The 23,689-nt window shown below is 40.2% G+C and overlaps 1 pseudogene; it reads right to left on the bottom strand.

The window, feature by feature from the left end:
* LOC117493936 overlaps positions 1-23,689 on the bottom strand; it is a 57,100-nt pseudogene that overhangs the window by 10,452 nt on the left and 22,959 nt on the right.

Below are 23,689 nucleotides of genomic sequence, written 5' to 3'. Positions count from 1 at the left end.
CCGTTAACTCCGAGCTAGCACCAAATGCTAACATCAACCCCATAACTCTCTATGTCTCTCTCTCTCACAAGATGCGCTCGTGCCACACACACACGCACGCTCCTCCGTGACGATGACCGCTTGCGTAAAAAAATGATAATAAACACTTTTCAAAATCCCATTTGTCCCCAGTGGAAATTACGCCCATGGATTTGAACACGATCCGTGTATCCATCATTTCCTGGTCTTCTCTAAAGAAGAGGGACCAATGAAAACGTTGTCATGTTGCCGTTGTTCAGCATGGAAACATTCATTAGCTAACAATGACATTATTGTTCTATTAATATAAAGGGAGGTCAGGTACTCTTTAAAACAGCTGCTAGTTATGGGAACTTTTTACTGAAGTACATTTCAAAGCCCTCTTTACTTTTACTTGAGTAAAGAAGTTTAGTCAGTACTTCTACTTTCACCAGAGTATTTTTAAACACGAGTATCTGTACTTCTACTTGAGGAAAGGATGTGTGTACTTTTGTGTAAATAACTGAATGTTTCTAGCGAGAGTTCTTGTGTTTCCTGACCTGCGCAGCATGAGTTTTGGGTTTTTGTTCTGCACGTGTTCGTCCATCAGCTCCAGCAGCAGCGTCCTCATGATGTCGGTGTAATACTCCAGCTTCCCGTGCAGCGCCACCGTCAGCAGAGAGGCGAAGGAACCGCGAGCACGAGCGTTAAAGTCCGGACGGCTCTCCAACGTACGGATAAACTACGGGACATAAATACAGAGGGGTTTAAGATTAAAGACATGACTGGGTTTGAGCAACGAAGTGACGCTGTGATCTTTGGAAGAACTCTGAATGCAGATCATAATCCATTAAAGGGAAAAGCTAGTGATAGTAAATATAATAATAATTGTAATTTGGATTATTTTATTATCTTTGGGTTCATATTTTTTATTAAGAAAGCCGATTTCCACAAGTATTATATATAATAATAATACATTTCATTTTTACAGCGCTTTTCCTAGTGCTCAAAGATGCTTATATACAATATTTAAACTCATGGGGGTGCTAGAGTAAATGTCAACGTGAACAATAAGTGAATAAAACGTAAGTAAAGAAGCCGTAAAAGACGTGTTCCTCTCACGTTGATGAGGAAGGGTTTGCTGTTCAGCAGGTTGGAGAACTGGTTCAGAGCCTGAGCTACGATGGCCTTTCGGGCTTCTGGGATTTGTATTTTCCCGGTGATCATGGTGTCGTCCGCGCCGTCCTTCGTGGGCAGAAAGAAGTTCCGGTCGGTGTACGTTTTATAATCCAGGAAGGGGATCCGCGCCTCGCTCAGATCGCTGGTGTGGTCCTCCATCTCTATCATCAGGTCTGACGGGAACAGAGTGAAAACAGCAAATCATTATAATTTTAATTTTATTAATATTGTGTTATTGTAATTTATAAAATTATGATTATTTATTTATTAATATTATTATTATAAATTCTTTTTTATAACATGTTTCTTTTGTTTAGAAAGTCTTCAAATTTAAAACATTTTTTTTTGCATTCACCGTTTTTTGCTGTGAAATGTTGAATAAAGTTACCAAGATATAAGTTGTATATATGTATATGTTAAATAATATTTAAACTTAAAAAACAAATACTTTAACCTGTTCAACCTGTTAAGCCCCAAAGCCCCCCTCGGCGGGTCTTTTTTTTTCCACAAAAAAAAAAAAAAAAAAAAAGTTTTTTTTTTAAATCTTTAAATTTTTAATTAATTTTTTTTCTTTTTTTTTTTTTCTTTGGATGGAATGAATACCTATGGTGATAATTCAATGTAATACATCATTTTTATAGTCTGGTACCTGAAAAAGGTCAAATGGCACTGATGGAACCAGATATACCCAAATGTGCCGAAAGCTTATTCCGCCTGGAACTTTTCTTTGCTAAACCTCTCTAAAAAGGTCAAATTTAACTTGTTTTGCCTCAATCTTGATACAGGGTACTTATTATATGTTATAGTTTGGATTCCTAAAGCTTTTAGTCTACTAACCCATCATCCAAGGGTGGTTTTCACTATAAGTAATGGGTTTTTTGTAGGCGGAGGTAAGAATTTCTGGGAATGTCATTTTCGAGCCTGAAACCTGAAAAACAGGCTCGGGGCTTAACAGGTTAGCCCTGAGCCTGTTTTTCAGGTCTCAGGCTCGAAAATGACATTCCCAGAACAAATGACCATATCTTCCCTTCTAAAAGGGTTAAATTAATAATCTTTTTTCTCAAAGTAATGATAAAGTTGTGAGTTGGATGTAGAAAAGTCAGAATCAATATAGATGTTTTTTATTTTAAAGAAAATTCAGATTTTACATAGTAAAAAACTGTAAATTATAGTGTCTGTCCAAAAATAATTTTTTACTTATAGTGAAAACTACCCTTGGATGATGGGTTAGTAGACTAAAAGCTTTAGGAATCCAAAGTACAACATATAATAAGTACCCTGTATCAAGATTGATGCAAAACAAGTGACATTTGACCTTTTTAGAGAGATTTAGCAAAAAGAAACCACTTCTGGAGTCATTTGGGTGGATTTTCCATATCTCTGGCCCCCCTTGCGCAATTTTGATGGTTGACACCTCTTTCTGACCGTTAGAGCCAATAGAATCGAAGGAGGAGTCCCCCACACACACGTTGTGAAGAGAAGAGGTGGGGGCTTCGCGCATGTAATTTTGCATCAGAGTGGACCTATCTCTTGCTTTGACATCTGGAAACGGAAAAGCAGTTTTATGGTTTATGGATTATCAGAAATCATTTCAAAGGGACACAGACACATTAGATTAACCTATGGATTAACTTCAGCAGCGTTTTTATCGTTTTAATGCCATTGAAGACCACTTTGGAGAGACTTCAGAGCCAAGGTAAAAATGTTAGCATTTTTAGCTACCTAGCGTCACCTGTTTTGATGTCCGTTTTTTGCTTATAACGTCGCAAATACGTATAATTCAGTGGTAATGTCGGTGTCGTTAGATTCTGTGTCACCTCACGATGTGAAACGATGTGTTGGATGTGGTGAAAAGATAAATAATAAGGTTTTGTGAGTGATTTTCGGTGCAGTAAGGTGTTAGCATTTTTCGCTCGTTGCTAATTCAGAGGCTCAGTGTTAGCATTGTGGGTTTTCTTTTGAAAAACAAATAAAAATGATCAGTTAGATGAGTTTCTTCCCGTTACATGGATATAAAACATTCATAGTTTTATTAAATGAACATGCCCTCAGACACTGTTTCCTGCAAGATGTTGCGGCAGTACCCCGGTCCGGGGTCTCTCGGGCTTACAGGTTAAAAGATAATTCAGGTTTTTCACACTATAACATTTAAAAATGAAAAAACATTTAAAATTACAGATAAATAAAACATAATTTGATATTTGATTAGATTTTCATGTCTTCAATGTATCTTTTGAGCAGAATGTATCATAGCCTGATGGGAGAAGCACCTAAAGGTCGTCTCAGGTTGTAAAAAACTGGAGTAATAATGTAATATTTGAGTATATTTGAGTACCTGTGAACTCCTTCTTGCAGCGGTCCCGGACGCTCTCCTCCAGATTCTCCAGCTGGTGTTTCACCTTCTCGTATTCCCGCTCCGCCTGCTGGCTCTTCCTCCTATCACACACACACAATTAGATATATTACACACACACACACACACACACACACCCCTACACACCCCAACACACGTCTACACACGTCTACACACCCCAACACACGTCTACACACCCCAACACACGTCTACACACCCCAACACACGTCTACACACGTCTAATTGATGTTTATCTCTGACCTGTAGCAGTAGACGGAGATGGCGATGAAGAAGAGCATGGGGATGATCACTGAGGGGATGATGATCACCAGAGGGATGTCTTTACTCTGAGCGTAGTAAACGGAGCCCACCGTCCACTCCCCGTGACCAAACTTCACCTAAAGAGAGACAGAATGCTAGTTATACAAATATTAAGTAAAAAAACATTTAAAAAATATATATATCATCAAAAATATATATTAAAAAAATGAAAATGAAAAACTAATAAGAATAAAAAAATACAATTTTAAAAAGTACAACATTTAAAAATAATCTAGAGACATAATAATGCAAAAAAGTAAAATAATAAATCATAAAATAAATCAAACAGAAACATGAATAGTATGTTTTAAGAACGTTGTCCTATATGTAAAACATTTTATAATTTTTTTCAGCTTTTCAAGACAATAACATGCAACTTTCCCACTGGTTCAATCGTTGTGATACTAATGATAGTTTGAATCCCACAGCAGCAGAATCAAGTCATGTTGAACCCTTCTAAAATATGGTGAAGGAAACTGTAATTCTGCAGCTCTGTTTGATCTGAATGAACTCAACACATATATATGAAGGTAAGTTTGTGTTTACCACGAGGTCCAGCTGGTCGTTGGTCGTGTCTCTGCGCTGACGTTTAGATCCAGATCTGGGCTGAGAGGAGGGAGCCTCCAAGATCAACTTATCATCCTACACACACACACATATTAAAGGATAACACATTTACAATATAGACAATCCTAAAGTAAGAAATGACCACGTCAATATGTATAAAGAGAAAAAGATGGATCCAGGTGGATGTAAACAATCTTACAGGTGACACACACACACACACACACACACACACACATTAAAGGATAACACATTTACAATATAGACAATCCTAAAGTAAGAAATGACCACGTCAATATGTATAAAGAGAAAAAGATGGATCCAGGTGGATGTAAACAATCTTACAGGGTGACACACACACACAACACACCACACACCACACACAACACACACCACACACACACACACACACACACACACACACACACACACACACACACACACACACACACACACACACACACACACACACACACACACACACACACACACACACACACACACCACACACACACACACACACACACACACACACACACACACACACACACACACACACACACACACCCCTTCAGGCGACATTACATTGACTTAAATGCATTTCCAGGAGACTTATCCTAACCTTAACCGACACATGCCTAACCCTAAACCTAACCAAGTCTTCACCCTAAAATTAATGATTCCCCTCATGGGGACCTCCATTTTGTCCCCATAAGGGAGGCGAGTCCGTTACACATGACTGTGTAAACAGATGTAGGTCCCCACAAGTATAGTAATGCTAGGCCACACACACACACTTTTGTTTACCATGTAAAGCGGTCCCTTGTAAGGCGCTATAGACATGTAATCTATTATTATTATAGGTGTGTACTGTGTGTCCTGAGTGCACACACACACACACACACACACACACACACACACACTGAAGTAAGAAGATATGATTCTACACTGTATTGAAGTAAACATGTATTGTTTGAACTGTTTTATGTAATCACAACGGTTTGGGTAATTATATATAGAATAGGAATGTTATTCTCACTTTTAAATTCACTGGCTCAGAGATTCTGTGTTTCAACACACCAACATCCTTATCATCCCTAAAAGCCAGATGCGGTCATTAAGTCGTTAAAGACATCGTAAAATAAGTGGAGAAGAGTTTAAATGTCGGAAGGAGGGAAGGTTAGGTGAAAATATCCCCATGGAAAGGAATGTAGAGTAAGATAAGGTAAAGATAAACATTGACTTTTGACCTAGTGTGGTTTGGGGTCTCACTCTGTTCGAAACTCTGATTGACCTCGGCCAGAAGCGAATCCAGCCAATCAGGGCACTTGGGGGAGGTGGTCAGTTTAAACAGCTCCTCCCCAGGGGCTCTCTGATTCGCTTGGGAGTAAAGTGGGAAGGAAGAGATGACCCATCTCCGCCCCAAAGACAGATAGAAATACTGATGTTTGTGTGTGTAAAAATGCTTTTGGGTTTGGTGAGTGGTTTGATCCCGATATCTGTATCCGCTTCGCATCACAGACCTGAAGTCCAATTTCTTTTTGGTTTGATGAGTTGGTTTGATCCCGATGCATTTATCCGAATCGCATCACAAATCTAAAAGCCCGGAGTACCCGGAGTACTCTGTATAACTTGTATATGTGTTTGGTTTCCTACTAGAAGTAAACTCAGATAATTTGTTATAACTTTGATTCCGGTGTTTTCAATTCCTTTCTTAATTTAATAGAGATCCAGCCTCATCCAACGAACGGCGCGTAGCAGAGGTATTCTACTCCACACACACACACACACACACACACACACACACACACACACACACACACACACACACACACACCACACACACACCACACACACACACACACACACAACACACACACACACACACACACACACACACACACACACACACACACACACACACACACACACACACACACACACACACAAACACACACACACACACACACACACACCACACACACACACACACCACACACACACACCTGCAGGATGTTGACGGGACAGGAGGCGTCTCCAACGAACGCCTGCGCCTCTTTGGCCGTCATGGCTTTAGAGAAACCTCGACCCTGAAAACACACAAAGAAGAAGAGTAGAGTGAAGACAACATATGCATAATGTAGTTATTTTTGGTCGGTTTCCCCCCTTTTTAAGTTGTTTTGTGTCCATTTGTAGTCATTCTGTGCATCTCTGTGGTCATTTTGAGCCTCTTTGTAATTATCTTTGTTATGAGTTGTGTTTTTGCAGTCATTTTGTGTGTCTTTATCACTGTTTGATATGTTATCCAGTTATTGTTTTGTCTCTATATGGTGACTTTGAGTCTCTTTGTGGTTGTTTTTTGTGTCTCTTTTCAGTCATATTTGGTCCTCTTTGTAGTTACTTGTCTTTTCTAGTACGTTTTGTCCCTTTGTGATATAGTTTTTTCAAGATTCAAAGATTCAAAGGTTTTATCGTCATATGCACAAAGCTACAAATGGCAATGAAATTCTTCTGACCTGAGCTCCTCCAACAACGCAACATGTGTAATAAAATACAAAAATACAAAATAAAAAGTAGTGCAAAGAGTCTATATACATGTAAATAGAATATGGGTAGCGCCACATTGATGTATTTTCAGAATAAAAGCTCACGTGGACGATGATGATGCTGGTCTCGGTGATGATGTTCTTCAGCAGCTGGTTGAAGGAGGGGTCGGGATGATAGTCGAAGCCTTTCAGCTCCTCCTTCTCGTCGTCCAACCAGAGGACAGATCTCAACGCCGTGCTGTCGACGGAGCAGTTCACCGCCGGAGAGAGAAACTGAAGCACCGTGTCGTTCTTACTCACATGCTCCTGAACAAACTGCACAGAAGAAAACATCCAGCTGTGAGACAATGTTTTCATTCAATTATTCTGCTGATGTTCAGGTGTGTATCAGTATGTAGTGTCTCTACTTTAAAGAGTCCTCTTCTGCTGATGTTCAGGTGTATATCAGTATGTATCTACTTTAAAGAGTTCTCTCCTGCTGATGTTCAGGTGTATATCAGTATGTCTCTACTTTAAAGAGTTCTCTCCTGCTGATGTTCAGGTGTATATCAGTATGTCTCTACTTTAAAGAGTCCTCTCCTGCTGATGTTCAGGTGTATATCAGTATGTATCTACTTTAAAGAGTTCTCTCCTGCTGATGTTCAGGTGTATATCAGTATGTCTCTACTTTAAAGAGTCCTCTCCTGCTGATGTTCAGGTGTATATCAGTATGTATCTACTTTAAAGAGTTCTCTCCTGCTGATGTTCAGGTGTATATCAGTATGTATCTACTTTAAAGAATTCTCTCCTGCTGATGTTCAGGTGTATATCAGTATGTCTCTACTTTAAAGAGTCCTCTCCTGCTGATGTTCAGGTGTATATCAGTATGTATCTACTCTAAAGAATTCTCTCCTGCTGATGTTCAGGTGTATATCAGTATGTCTCTACTTTAAAGAGTTCTCTCCTGCTGATGTTCAGGTGTATATCAGTATGTCTCTACTTTAAAGAGTCCTCTCCTGCTGATGTTCAGGTGTATATCAGTATGCAGTGTCTCTACTATAAAGAGACACACACACACACACACACACACACACACACACACACACACACACACACACACACACACACACACACACACACACACACACACACACACACACACACACACACACACACACACACACACACACACACACACACACACACACACACACACACACACACACACACACACACACACACACACACACACACACACACACACCTGTACAGGTGCGGTGTTTTGTGAGAACTCGTCGTTAGCGGACAGGACTTCCATGGTGGCTCTCTGGATCAGATCGAAACCGCTTCCCAACACCACAATCCTCCGACCACCGCTACACACACACACACACACGAGGAGAAAAATAATAATAATAAAGATTACAAAATATTTAAATAGTGTTAGTCAAATAGTGCAAGGTTGGAGCAGCCTCATCTCAGCACAGCAAATACATTGTATTATTTATTTTTTAAGTAATTTTTTCATGGAACATTGTCCCCCTCCCTTGGCTTTATATTTTCCATTTATTTTATCCTACAATAGCTCTAATAAACCATCACCTTTATTCAATAAAATCACATCAAACCAGCTTTTAAGCACACACTCACCATAGGAAGCTGCTCTTGGGGTTAAAATCTGTGATCTTGGGGTTTTCCAAGTACTGGTAAGCGGATGGAATTTCCTTCGTCGTGTTTGTCCCGTATTTCACCGCCACCACTAACCTCTCCGAGGTAACTTTCTGCCCCCGATATTTCCCCGTTTTACACGAGATCTCAGAGCCGAACTTTAGCCTGAAAGGGAGAAATGAAAACGTTTAAATATCCCTAAAGTATTTAAGAAGGTTACTAGAAAATTGTAAAAGTAGTAACAAAGTATTTGCACTCCACTACTTCCCACCTCTGTGTAAAGGTTTAAAAAGGAGCCTCTTACACTTCACAGGGAACTTCTCCGACAGAAACAGAGACATCGTCTTTCGTGGCGGTGTCCAGGTCTTCCCCCTTGATGGTGATCACCGTCCCCCCGGCAGCTGGACCCTTCTCTGGGAGCACAGAGGAGGGTATGGGGTCCTGGAGGAAGAGGGAGAGGGAGATCAATTATGAGCTTTTCATTTTTTAGCATCTCACTGCTTCACATATTTAAATGATTTGTTATTTTTAGGTCTGTCAGTGAACTTTGAAGCCAATACTTTTCTACTTCAGGAGGACTTTTAATTTATTTTTCTTAACTTTGATTATTAATTAGTTTTTAATAGTCTGTGTTATTGTTCAGAGACTCTCCCCCCCCCCACCAGTACATGTTGTGAAGGCTTTGGCATGAGAATAATTTACCTAAAATCAAAGACCCGTCAAACATAATGTCAGTGACGGAGAAACAAAGGGAAAAATAAAATGAGAATTAAACATTAACAGCTGCAGGTAGGAACGCTTTGATCAAAACTAAAGCAGATATTGAAAGCAAAATAACTCCCAAAGTGTAACTTAAAAACAAACATGACTTTTATCAGCTTCTGTGCTCAAGGAATATTAATTAAGCTTCCTGTTTGTTCAGCGGCAAACAAAACCACAGCGGATATGAATTCCTCTGAGGATAAAAAACGGCTTCGGAAAAAATGTAAGAAGTCAATCTGTCGGGAGAATTAAGACACAGCAGCGGAGAGAGAAGTTATTTGTGCGGTAAAAATAAAGAAAGGTGTGAATATGAATGCAAAGAGACGACAGTGTTTTCTGTGTCGAGCAGATTTTGGTTTGTTGGTGTTTCAGATTTGTTCTGGCAGACGGAGAATAAATAACCAAAGAGAGACAAACTGCAGCTCTGCAAACAAGACAAATAACACAAACAAGACAAATAATACAAATAACACAGAGGCACAGGAGGGAATACATCTGTTCCCCGAGACACAAAACAAGCAGATACTTTCAGATTTTGGTAAAAAGCAGAAAAGAATATTCAATCTCATGGATCAATGTATAAAGCAGAAGAAAAGTAGGCCAGTATGTAGTGTCTCTACTTTAAAGAGTCCTCTCCTGCTGATGTTCAGGTGTATATCAGTATGTAGTGTCTCTACTTTAAAGAGTCCTCTCCTGCTGATGTTCAGGTGTATATCAGCATGTAGTGTCTCTACTTTAAAGAGTCCTCTCCTGCTGATGTTCAGGTGTATATCAGTATGTAGTGTCTCTACTTTAAAGAGTCCTCTCCTGCTGATGTTCAGGTGTATATCAGTATGTAGTGTCTCTACTTTAAAGAGTCCTCTCCTGCTGATGTTCAGGTGTATATCAGTATGTAGTGTATCTACTTTAAAGAGTCCTCTCCTGCTGATGTTCAGGTGTATATCAGTATGTAGTGTCTCTACTTTAAAGAGTCCCTCTCCTGCTGATGTTCAGGTGTATATCAGTATGTAGTGTCTCTACTTTAAAGAGTCCTCGCCTGCTGATGTTCAGGTGTATATCAGTATGTAGTGTATCTACTTTAAAGAGTCCTCTCCTGCTGATGTTCAGGTGTATATCAGTATGTAGTGTCTCTACTTTAAAGAGTCCTCTCCTGCTGATGTTCAGGTGTATATCAGTATGTAGTGTCTCTACTTTAAAGAGTCCTCTCCTGCTGATGTTCAGGTGTATATCAGTATGTAGTGTCTCTACTTTAAAGAGTCCTCTCCTGCTGATGTTCAGGTGTATATCAGTATGTAGTGTCTCTACTTTAAAGAGTCCTCTCCTGCTGATGTTCAGGTGTATATCAGTATGTAGTGTCTCTACTTTAAAGAGTCCTCTCCTGCTGATGTTCAGGTGTATATCAGTATGTAGTGTCTCTACTTTAAAGAGTCCTCTCCTGCTGATGTTCAGGTGTATATCAGTATGTAGTGTCTCTACTTTAAAGAGTCCTCTCCTGCTGATGTTCAGGTGTATATCAGTATGTAGTGTATCTACTTTAAAGAGTCCTCTCCTGCTGATGTTCAGGTGTATATCAGTATGTAGTGTCTCTACTGGGACATGTCTCCATGCTTTAATGTTCAAAAAGCTCTTTATTTTTCTCATACTGTCTGTGCTGCAGCACCTCTTTTCACCCTCTGTCTGAAACCAGAGCCCAGTCTGCTCTGATTGGTTAGCTGGCCGGTTCTGTTGTGATTAATCAACCAGCTTAGAGATGTCCCGCCCATTAGCCTATCATGTACAATGTGTTGGAGCGCTAGCCAATAGAAGTACAAGTGTTTTTAGTGCAGTGTTTGTGTTCAAACTTACCCGATATGTGAAGAAAACCTTTGACGTCCCAGTCCTCCCTCCCTCCACTTCCACTTCCACTGCCCCGCTGAGCGAGGGTTCAAACGGGAGGTCAGAGGGCGGCGCTTGCCTCGCAGGGCCGATCTCACACACCACACTGTGGACACAAGACACATACTCAAGTTAAAGTATAGAAATAACTCATGCCAGATTTAGCTATTAGTTAAATTACATCTGTAGTCCCTGTGGTGAAACATAGTTATGAATATCATCATTTAAGGGGGAACATTTTCCTTAAATTAATAATCTTTTAAGGGTTTTTCTTGAAAGTGAATTCCTCCATCTTGTGTGCAAAGTAGTCTTGGAAACTTATCATGATTTTCAGATTTACAGACTGAATTTGACGCAGAGAGGTGTGCATGTTGTTGTGTGTCAGCTGTTACCTGGTGGAGACGGAGTATCTTTCCTCCTGGTGAAAACAGTCCACTCCGGCCACCGTGATCTTCCTCACGTCGGCGCTCTTTATCCCCATGTTGGAGCCTCTGATGGTCACTGAGATCCGTCCGTTCAGAGGCCCGAACCGAGGGAGGATCTGCGGGGAAAGAGGAAAGAGTGACACATGCAACTTGCTTGATAATATAATGAGTATATATCTAATAGTACAACCCAGTCTCACGGCATTTCGTGTTATTAGTCACGAAATTAATTTAATCTATTGATTCGTGTTCACCAACACGATTTTCGCATTTTTTTCGTGTCACACAGAACGATTTTAAATGCAATGTATTTCTATTGGTAGTATGTTTCGTGCCTGCAACACGTCTTTTTGTCCGGTCGGGTCTTGGAAGACCAGAAGCTGTGTGGTTCATAAAAACATGTTCTTACTCAATATCTTACCCTAAGCCTAACCCTATCCTCTGTTTTTGCCGTCCGTGAGGAAAAGAAATGGCTCAGAGCCTCAGAATACTGAAATCTGTATTTTATGTCATCTTTTTTTCCTTCTAATTTGTTATTATTTGGTGCAGGCACGAAACATACTACCAATATAAATACATTGCTTCTAAAATCGTTCTGTGTCAGAATACTTAAATCTGTATTTTTGTGTTTTTCCTTCTAATTTGTTATTATTTACATTGCTTTTAAAATCGTTCTGTGTGACACGAAAAAAATGGCGAAATCGTGTTGGTGAACACGAATCAATAGATTAATTTCGTGACTATAACACGAAATGCCGTGAGACTGTGTTGAATAGTATCACATAACATTGGCTGTGGCTAGATATTAGCATTTTAGTAGCTTAGTATTGAGTGCAGCATAGATATGTGTGTTTATACTTGGCATGACAAGGGGTCCTTGGTCTGAAAAATGGTTTAAGACCTCTGCTATAGAGTCTTTAACCCAGAAATAAGGTCTGTGGTTAACACAAGCTGAAGAGATTTTTATTATACGACATAAAGTACGTCAGTAAATACCCTACTGGTGAATTTAAAAAAGGCGGTTGCTAACAAGTGTCTAAATGAGACGACTAAACGTCATCATGCCCAGCATTAGCCACCTTTAGCTTAGCGGTGGTGACGTGAAGTCATGTGACCGTGCTGTAGTTCCTTTATAACCCAACATTAGCCGCCTTTAGCTTAGCGGTGGTGACCTGAAGTCATGTGACCGTGCTGTAGTTCCTTTATAGCTCAACATTAGCCTCCTTTAGCTTAGCGGTGGTGACATGAAGTCATGTGACTTAGCGGTGTTGACGTGAAGTCATGTGACCGTGCTGTAGTTCCTTTATAGCCCAACATTAGCCACCTTTAGCTTAGCGGTGGTGATGTGAAGTCATGTGACCGTGCTGTAGTTCCTTTATAGCCCAACATTAGCCGCCTTTAGCTTAGCGGTGGTGGCGTGAAGTCATGTGACCGTGCTGTAGTTCCTTTATAGCCCAACATTAGCCACCTTTAGCTTAGCGGTGGTGACGTGAAGTCATGTGACTTAGCGGTGGCGACGTGAAGTGATGTGACCTTGCTGTAGTTCCTTTATAGCCCAACATTAGCCGCCTTTAGCTTAGCGGTGGTGACCTGAAGTCATGTGACCGTGCTGTAGTTCCTTTATAGCTCAACATTAGCCTCCTTTAGCTTAGCGGTGGTGACATGAAGTCATGTGACTTAGCGGTGTTGACGTGAAGTCATGTGACCGTGCTGTAGTTCCTTTATAGCCCAACATTAGCCACCTTTAGCTTAGCGGTGGTGATGTGAAGTCATGTGACCGTGCTGTAGTTCCTTTATAGCCCAACATTAGCCGCCTTTAGCTTAGCGGTGGTGGCGTGAAGTCATGTGACCGTGCTGTAGTTCCTTTATAGCCCAACATTAGCCACCTTTAGCTTAGCGGTGGTGACGTGAAGTCCTGTGACTTAGCGGTGGCGACGTGAAGTGATGTGACCTTGCTGTAGTTCCTTTATAGCCCAACATTAGCCGCCTTTAGCTTAGCGGTGGCGACGTGAAGTCATGTGACCGTGCTGTAGTTCCTTTATAGCCCAACATTAGCCGCCTTTAGCTTAGCGGTGGTGGCGTGAAGTCATGTGACTGTGCTGTAGTTCCTTTATAGCCCAACATTAGCCACCTTTAGCTTAGCGGTGGTGGCGTGAAGTCATGTGACTTAGCGGTGGCGACGTGAAGTCATGTGACCGTGCTGTAGTTCCTTTATAGCCCAACATTAGCCACCTTTAGCTTAGCGGTGGTGGCGTGAAGTCATGTGACTTAGCGGTGGCGACGTGAAGTCATGTGACCTTGCTGTAGTTCCTTTATAGCCTAACTTAGCTTTTTCCTTTAAAACGTTAGGATTCATCATGCAACAGAGTAAATATAAATATCTGTGCAGCTTTGAGGATAAGAACAACCACCAGCAGTGAGTTATTGTTGTTTTTTGTCATCTCACACAATCTGATTCACTCGCAGATACATTTTAAATCCTCCTCGTCCTCACTCATCCATGTGATTGCTTCCTTGTGTTTTCCTTGCACAGTTCCTCTCCACTTACTCCCTCCGAAATCACTGCATGCAATTTGCCGCTGCATTTATTATTTATTTTTTATCTACACTTCAGACGTGAGTCCTGTCAAAAGGTTGTCATGCTGTTCTGTAACAGTGAGGAGGAAGGAGGTGATATAATATATACTGCATGTATTAAAGGTTCTGTTCACACCTCGGCTGACTCTAAAATAACACGAACAGATCACAGCGCCTCAAACTCTGAGACTGTGAGAGGACTTGCTCTGCTACAATGCACAGTATAAAACAAACATGGAGGAAGAATACAATATGTATTGAAACCTCTGAAGACTCAGAATCATGTTTTATCCCCAGGAGGGGAATTGGATTTTTGTGACAGATTTTTTGTTTCGTTTTACTCACGTCTGTGATCTCGGGGGGCGGACACTGAGCCGGCTGGTGGGACGGACACAGCTCTCGATAAACACAGGAACGAGACGAAGAACACCAAACACACTCATACTGAGAAGCTGCGTTTTTACACAGACTGCAATCCTCCCTGTTCACTGAGCAGTTATACAGGGAGACTGAGGAAGAGGAGGGAGAGGAGGAGGACGAAGAAGAAGAAGTAGTTAGTTTACATAATTTATCTTGCATTGAAATGTAAATAAGACAGACAGTCAAACAGCGTGATAACTGTGTGTTCACACTTTCTCTTGATTTGTGTGTGTGTGTGGGAGTGTATAAATAGGTGTGTGTATGATTAAGAGTATGTGTGTGTGAGTGAAACACCAACCTGTCAGCGTGCTGTCAACCATCCGCTCTGTGCCTCTGTCTATGATGTGGAAGGAGACGTTCACCTCCTGCTGCTTATCATAGGAGAACTACACACACACACACACACACACACACACACACACACACACACACACACACACACACACACACACACACACACACACACACACACACACACACACACACACACACACACCACACACACACACACACACACACACACACACACACACACACACACACACACACACACACACACACACACACACACACACACACACACACACACACACACACTTAAGATATCACTGTTATGTTTAAGATTAGCAATATTTTTAAGGGAAAGAAACGTTTAATTAATTATTATTATACGTTTTCTTATTTAAAAAATCAAAACTCAAATTGATCTTTTGAAAAAAATATAAAAAAGCTTTGAATATTAAACAAAAATATGTAATAATTTATTTGAGGCTCATCCTTCGAGGTTACCTAAAATAAATACAAGGGAATAATACAAATTAAACTGCTTTGTAGCCCAATAGGGGGCGCCATGTCTATTTAACAGTGAATAGGACGTTTTAGCTTAGGTATAAATTAACCTAAAAGACAAATAAACCTTAAAATCATTTAAATATAAATACAAGCTGTTTACTAACCACACACAACAAAAATAAACTGACTCCAGATTTTAATTTACTCCTGAATGAAGCGCTAATGATTCCATAATTGCTGTAATCATAATTAATGACACAGTCTGATTGGGTAATGAACGCCTGGCAGCTTCAAAACATAAACACAGAGCTGCTTGAGTTTATATTAAACGAGAATAAATGGATTTAATTTGGATGCAGAGGCAGTTAATTGGTACATTTAGGTAACAACCTACATTAAATATGTTCTTTTAGTATTTAATTTGCTCCACACTGACCTCATATCCATTGAATTTGAACTTTGACCCCTGCTCCTGTATGACCGTCAGCTCCGTGTCCTTCATCAGATTCGTGCCGATGGAAAACTTCTGATCCTGCACACAGAGAGGGGCGTTAGAAACAGAAATAAAACACCGTATTTAATTAAAATGACGTTAATCTCACGTCTTTCTGGTAGATGTCCAGGTTTCTGCCCTGGAAGCTGATTGGGATTGGGAATCCGACCGGGATTAAGAGCGGCTCCGGAGACTCAAATTGAGGACAACTGCCAGCCTTCATCACGGGAAAAAATTGACATACTATCAGTTAAAGGTCACCTATCATGCTATTTTTAGGCAATAGCATAGGTCTCAGATATATACAAATATATAAAAAACACGTCTATGAAGTGTTTTGCTCAAAATACCAAACAGATCACCCATTCTAGCCATGCCTCATATCCCTCTATTTCACTTCCTGTTTCAAAAGTGCTGATTTGGGGAATAAAGCTTTAAAAAAATTAAAAAGGAGGGGGCTGAGCTCATGGTGGACCCGGCAGCTACTGTCTAAACTAAATACTGATGAAACGCCATATCATGGATTATCAAGGATTGTCTCTGAAACAGTATGGAGCTCAAAGGCTTTCTCTCTTGCCGGTTATACCACAAGGTGAGTTCCTTTTTATTTCCTGCTTCTTCACACACATGCTCTCCAGTACAGGTTAGCTCTGAGTGTTAGCGATGCTAATGTAAACACCGACCATATTACGTCCAAAACAGTCGGGCATTGTTTCTGATAGCAACGTTTCTGATTGGGCCGTGGGTCCACATTTCAGATATTACGTCATATCGGACGCAAATCTGGATCAGCTCCGTTGTTCCCCGTTTTTAGAGATTTGGGTACGGAGGAAAAGAGAGAGGGTTTTATTTTCTGACGCTGCGTGAGTTCCCCGACACACCGGGGACACATCTTTATGTATAGAAGACATCAAAAACTGCATTTTGCATGATAGGTCCCCTTTAAAGTATCATAATCAGCACTTAAAATCATCATGTAATCATTGATACTGGGAGAAATGATTGCAGGGAATATGATTAGGGTCATAACATGTGCAATAAAAGTCACCACCAATTCAAAAAAGCTTTTTAACTAAACCATTAACATCTACAGTAGTATCTGTAGTTTAACATACAAGTGGAAGAATGTAATACATATAAGCATAAATTAAGGTAAATCTGTTTGCTGTTTATTCATTAAAATCAGTTTGACTCACATTGGAAGTAATTTTTTCAGTCAACATGTTAAGATTTCTATCATCTCACAGATGATAGGAAACTAAGAACATATTTAAATATGGCTGAGGAATTTCCAGAACGGCGGACATGAGAGGGTACGGCACGGTGCCAGCACGCGCACACACACACACACACACACACGACACACACACACACACACACACACACACACACACACACACACACACACACACACACACACACACACACACACACACACACACACACACACACACACACACACACACACACACACACACACACACACCACACACACACACACACACACACACACACACACACACACACACACACACACACACACACACCTGTTGTGTTTTCACGATGAACTCTCCTCCGGCAGCGTCACTTTCGTCGCTGCAGCTGTGATCCTGAGCGTTCCACTGACAGCGCCACGCACTGGTCACACACGCTATACACCTGCAAACACACACACACACACACAACATTAAACACACACACACACACATGATTTAAGGCTGATTGTATGTGTGTTTTTATGGTATATCTCACGGTGTGTTCTGGTTCTTCCTGACTGTAGCAGCACAGTTGTAGAAGTGATACTCTCCGGACGTCACCTCGATTTTATCGTTCACTATGACTTTAACTCGGACGGACACGTAGTCTGAAAAAAATTAAATCATGTAGTTTATAGGTATTTAAAGGAATAAGAATAGAGGTATCAATATACTTATTCTATTATTGGAAAGGGAGACAATAGGCTTACAGTATTATCCAAAATATTAAATCATTTCTCCATCTTTTTTTTGTTTAAATGCAATTTCAACTATTAAAAAATGTGATAATTGATTAATTCTTTACAGTTCTTTCAAATCTACTGGGTCATTTTGAACAAAGACATATACATTGTTTTGCTCCCATAAAAACATGGTAACAAATTATTTTTGATTAGACATGTTTTGCACATTTTGTCCTCAATGCAAAAAAGAAAATGAAATTAAAACTTAAATAAAACTAATTAAAAAAACAAAAATAATTAAATAATAAATTAAACACAAGAAAAATATTTAATAAATGTAATTAAATCAAAAAGAAGACAATCAAATACAAATAATTAAAATAATTAAACAAATCGTACTGCCTGCTAAAAAAGTCAGAATATATTATCCCATGAATACATTCAAGCGTTTCCTACCCTGCTGCTGGGTGGTGGGGGGGATGCCCACGGGGTCGGGCAGCGCACATGTGACCTGCAGCTTCCCGTCCTCCATCACCACCACCCCCTCGCTCCCAAACTTCCCAAATTCACAGCGAAGCCGGTCGGTGGGTCGGAGCGTCGGGAGCGCCGGGATGTGGATATCCACCTGACCAGAGGAGGGACATTAAAGGGGTCTCTTTGTGGTCATTTTATAGACTTTTTAGGGTCTTGAGTCGTGATTTTTCCTCTCTTTCTGGTGGTTTTAGGGTTTACCTTGTAGACATTTTGATTCTTTTTATAATTGTTTGTTTTTATTTATGGTCTTTTGGAGTCTCTTGGCTTCCTACGCTGATTCAATTTGAGTCAGATTTGGGTAAAATATGTAAGGTTTCAGAGCAAAAACCTCCAAGTTTCAGGTTTTAAGTTGCAAATCTTACTCTTTAATGCTGGTTTATTTCTATTTTGAGATGTTTATATTTTTAAATGTCTTATTTCTACTATTTTAATTTATTATTATGTTGCTGCAACACATCTTTTTCCCAAATTGGGATTAATAAAGTACATTTGATCTTATCTGCAGCCCTTGATGCATCGATGTACCTACAGCCTGTCAGAAGGACAACCCCCAAAGTGAACTCCTTGAACTTCCAGAGAATATCTGCTTGTAGTGAATCTCTGAATGACTCATTCTTTCCCAGAACAATCAGAGAGTGGAACCAGAAGAAGCTGTCATTACAGAGACATTTAGCGGGGATCATTCACCCCCCGCTGAGCGAGACACCTCTGGGTTTTACTCAGATCCAGATCCAGATCATTTCCCAACTTTTTGTAGATTTTGGGCCATTTGTAGTCCTTTTGTGTGTCTAATTCTTAGTAGTTTTGCATCTCTTGTGAGTCATTTAAAGATTCTTTGGGTCTCATTTTGCAAGACGGTATATATTCTGCAATGTTGAACTGTTTAACAATTAAAAAATGGATAGGAATATCCATGTTTGGCTACTTTTGGCAAATCAATTAAATACTTGACAATGTACTTCATCACTGCAAATCCAATATTGCTACTTACTGAATATGCAACATCGCAAACACTGACCTACTGTAATACATCCAGGGATAGAGATGACAAAGCAACGCTAAGGAACAATACAATTAACTAATTACTGTACTCTGAGGTACCTGTATCTTCCTTTTTTTGATGAACTACTTCTATATTTTCCTTCAACTCTTTGCATATAAACAAATAATGTGCATGTGGACTATATGTATAATGTATTGTTATACAGTGAATGAAACCACCCAAGAGTTTACAAATAAGGTAAAAAAGTAGATCAAATCATCTTAAAATGGATATGAAATGTTACCACAATAATAATAATAATTGTAATAAAATAATAATAGTTAAAAGAAAGTCAAATAACTAATAATAATACAAATAACAGGGAGTAGTGTGTGTGTGTGTGTGTGGGTGTGTGTGTGTGTGTGTGTGTGTGTGTGTGTGTGTGTGTGTGTGTGTGTGTGTGTGTGTGTGTGTGTGTGTGTGTGTTAATGAGCAAGAAAAAGATGTGTGTAAGTAAGAGAAAGAGAAATACAAATCCATTCCCTACCGGCTGACCTTGATAAATTGTGCGTTTGTCTGCCTGTGTGTGTGTGTGTGTGTGTGTGTGTGTGTGTGTGTGTGTGTGTGTGTGTGTGTGTGTGTGTGTGTGTGTGTGTGTGTGTGTGTGTGTGTGTGTGTGTGTGTGCAGTAATAATTACTATTCAAACTGAGCTGATTAAACATCAGCTCTCTCATTAGTCCTCGCTGACCTCTGCAGGTTTTAATTTCCCCGCTGAAGTTTTAATTTCAAACTTTTTGATCTTCGGTGACGGAGAGAAAGCTCCTCAATGAATTCACCGGAGACTTCCTTCCTCCTAAATAAAATGTAAACCTGCAAGAAGTTTTTCCTTTAGAGCTGAAATCCCTCCTTCTTATCAGATCAAAAATCACAAACTAGTCCCAAACTCCCTGATTACGATGCAGCGGATCCGTCTGGAGATTATCTCGTCAGCGGAGGTCAAACTGTTGCCTCAAACCAGCGTCTTCCTCCCAGGATTAACAGGAAATAAAATCCAAATTAAAATGCTTAGGAGTGCTAATGTGTATTTTTTCTGTAACTGGGATTAGAAACAATATCGGAAGCATGTTGTGATGCATAATGACATCCCTTTGATATAAGCAGAGAAGCACATTTAAGAGTTAACTGTGAGTCAAGTAAAAAAACTTAAAGTGGACCTATCATGCTATATTTGAATAATATAGTGTAGGACCATACCTATATAAGGCATATTTATACTTTTTTTTTCAAAATACCAAACAGATCATGCATTTTAGCCATGCCTCATTTTGCTCAATTTGCACTTTTTTAGCCCTGTTTTTGCAAGGGTTGATTCAGTGAGAACAGCACCATCTACAGGCCTGGCATATGTACTACAGCGTCTCCAGCGCTTTCGAACGGCAATGGCCGTGGCTGTCTCCTCCTGATTGGTGGAGTTGGCCCAATAGCCGTAGCGCCACCGTCCTGACGTCAGGACAGTGTTCAAATCTGGATCAGTTTTTATCAGATCCGTTGCAGCCCCTTTTTTAGAGATTTGGGTATGGAGGAAAATAGAGAGGGTTGTGTTTTCTGACACTTGGTGAGTTCCCTGGAACACCGGGGACACATATTCATGTATACAAGACGTACAAAAGTGCATTTTGCATGATAGGTCCCCTTTAAGATTTGGAAATTGACAATATTTCTTTCTGTAGTTTAGCTTCAACTAAGAGGTTCAGAAGTCAGATGTCAACAGGTTTAAATGGAGTGACAGATTGTGTGTTCAGTATGTAGATGAGTGATTTATACAGTTATCAGACATTACAAACATTATGTCTGCGCGGTAATTACAATCAGGTCAGACTATAATAAACAATATGCAAATAGAAGAAGGTGAGTGCAACTGTGAAAACTTTGTTTGGAGTTTTCTGTCGGTGTTTAAAACCTTAAAAATAAATAAACAATAATAACAAAATTAAAGGGGCCTTATTGTTTTAGGGTTTTTCCCTTTCTTCATGTCTCCTTTCCTTGCTCCAGAGTATCCTAAAGGAGATAACCATGGCTCTTATCATGGTTAGGTAATCTTAATTCAAACCTCCTGAAACTCTCTCACTGTTTTGTCAGCAGGTTTCAAACCGGTTCCTAACCTCCGGTGCGAGGACCCTCTAGGGGCCGCCTCGGGGAAGGTTGCTAAAGGAATAACGACGTTTGGTGACATTATGATTTAGATGTTGTTTTGGGATGTGGGCCAGATGCATAAAATCTGAATTATTTCTGCTGACAGTCGCGCTGATTCAGCTCATGAAAGTGGAATAATGCCGAGTCACTCCCAGAAACTGCTGATCGCTCTGATGAGTCACATGTGAGAAACAGCACAGCTAAAAACACAAGGCTGTGTGTCATTAGTGACTTGCTCACGTTACAGCAAAGAAACTGTTTACTGTATTTCTTACACTTTTTCTATTGTGTTTTGTGTCTCAGCTTCATATCAGTATGTAGTGTCTCTACTTTAAAGAGTGCTCTCCTGCTGATGTTCAGGTGTATATCAGTATGTAGTGTCTCTACTTTAAAGAGTCCTCTCCTGCTGATGTTCAGGTGTATATCAGTATGTAGTGTCTCTACTTTAAAGAGTGCTCTCCTGCTGATGTTCAGGTGTATATCAGTATGTAGTGTCTCTACTTTAAAGAGTCCTCTCCTGCTGATGTTCAGGTGTATATCAGTATGTAGTGTCTCTACTTTAAAGAGTCCTCTCCTGCTGATGTTCAGGTGTATATCAGTATGCAGTGTCTCTACTTTAAAGAGTTCTCTCCTGCTGATGTTCAGGTGTATATCAGTATGTAGTGTCTCTACTTTAAAGAGTCCTCTCCTGCTGATGTTCAGGTGTATATCAGTATGTAGTGTCTCTACTTTAAAGAGTTCTCTCCTGCTGATGTTCAGGTGTATATCAGTATGTAGTGTCTCTACTTTAAAGAGTCCTCTCCTGCTGATGTTCAGGTGTGTATCAGTATGTAGTGTCTCTACTTTAAAGAGTCCTCTCCTGCTGATGTTCAGGTGTATATCAGTATGTAGTGTCTCTACTTTAAAGAGTCCTCTCCTGCTGATGTTCAGGTGTATATCAGTATGTAGAGTCTCTACTTTAAAGAGTCCTCTCCTGCTGATGTTCAGGTGTATATCAGTATGTAGTGTCTCTACTTTAAAGAGTCCTCTCCTGCTGATGTTCAGGTGTATATCAGTATGTAGTGTCTCTACTTTAAAGAGTCCTCTCCTGCTGATGTTCAGGTGTATATCAGTATGTAGTGTCTCTACTTTAAAGAGTTCTCTCCTGCTGATGTTCAGGTGTATATCAGTATGTAGTGTCTCTACTTTAAAGAGTCCTCTCCTGCTGATGTTCAGGTGTATATCAGTATGTAGTGTCTCTACTTTAAAGAGTTCTCTCCTGCTGATGTTCAGGTGTATATCAGTATGTCTCCATGCTTTAATGTTCAAAAAGCTCTTTATTTTTCTCTGTGCTGCAGCACCTCTTTTCACCCTCTGTCTGAAACCAGAGCCCAGTTTGCTCTGATTGGTTAGCTGGCCGGCTCTGTTGTGATTGGTCAACCAGCTTAGAGATGTCCCGCCCCTTAGCCTATCACGTACAATGTGTTGGAGCTCTAGCCAATAGAAGAACCAGACTATGTAACCTCAGTTTTGTTCAGTGTGTCTCTTACCTGCTGTGTTTTCCTACAGCTGAGGTTGGGGGGGTCGAAGGCTTCAATCTGAACACACTTCTGATTGGGAGACCACAGCCAGGTGTTGTTATCCATCCACCTGCTGCACTCCTTCCTCCTCGTGCACCTGTCCAACAAGCAGAGGGTGAGCCAATCAAACATACCCAAGGGTGGAAGGCACCCATTCAAAATGTTGTTTCATTTTAACACTAAAAAAGTGTCAAATCAAAAATAAACAAGTGTTTCCTGTAGATATTTAATTGCTCTTTTTACGGCACTGTTAGTGTACAGTTTTATTATTAGGCTGCTGTGTTTATTGTATTTTTGTAACTCTGGCACAACAATCTCCTTCGGGATAAATAAAGTCCTATCTTATCTTATCTTAAGTGTATGGAAAAACTCTTAATGTTTAAATAGAGCTTTTGAGACTCACTTCCCCTCGAGGACACACCAGCCGCAGTACGGGTCCTTCATGGAGACGCAGGACAGACAGTCTGTCTTCAGGTGGCAGGACTGCACCGGCACCTTGGAGATCTGCACACAGGAGAGAGAGTTTTTTA

Source organism: Trematomus bernacchii, unplaced genomic scaffold (genome assembly GCF_902827165.1).
Source record: "Trematomus bernacchii unplaced genomic scaffold, fTreBer1.1, whole genome shotgun sequence".
Taxonomy (NCBI): Eukaryota; Metazoa; Chordata; class Actinopteri; order Perciformes; family Nototheniidae; genus Trematomus; species Trematomus bernacchii.
The sequence above is the reverse complement of the archived record's forward strand: the minus strand, read 5'-3'. Positions and strand labels throughout refer to the sequence as shown.